This window comes from Cariama cristata, unplaced genomic scaffold (assembly GCF_000690535.1).
Source record: "Cariama cristata isolate BGI_N322 unplaced genomic scaffold, ASM69053v1 scaffold4109, whole genome shotgun sequence".
Lineage (NCBI taxonomy): Eukaryota > Metazoa > Chordata > Aves > Cariamiformes > Cariamidae > Cariama > Cariama cristata.
In genome coordinates this window covers 17,506-18,063 of record NW_009636176.1, presented here as the reverse complement: position 1 = coordinate 18,063, position 558 = coordinate 17,506, and positions in this window count along the sequence as shown.

The window sequence follows — 558 nt, the reverse complement described above, 5'->3', positions numbered from 1 at the left end:
AGTGGGGAGGGTCTGACACCAAGCACAAAGCTCCGCGTGCTGCGTGGGGTATGAAGCTGTCTCAGCTCGCTGCTGCGGGGTGGGAAGGGAGGCAATGGTGGGCTGCAGTTGGGCTCATCCAGGTGATGCTTCCCAATGACAACAGAGGGGCTGCACATGCTCCAACCCACGCAAGCCAAAGCTCACCCTGACAGCCCTGGTGTGATGGTTTCCTATGAAAAAGATTTGAATTTGTCAGGCAAATGACTAGGCAAAGGTCTGGTCCCCCATGGCCATTCCCATCCCCAGAACCTGTGCCAAGCAGATGGTGCTGCTGGGGCTGCCCTGCCAAAACCAGCCAGCCCTCGCTGCTCTTCCCTGCATCCCTGTGCCTGCACGTTGCTGCACCAAAGCTCTCACAGCGGCACTGTCACTCCCCAGCTCCTGCCCACCCTGGACCCCCGTCTGCCTGGAGCAGAGCTTGCTTCATGCTGGGACAACATAAGGCACATGGTGCAGGTGAAGGAGGATGCTCCGTCAAGCAATGCGTGCAAAAAAAAAAAAAAAAAACCAACTTTT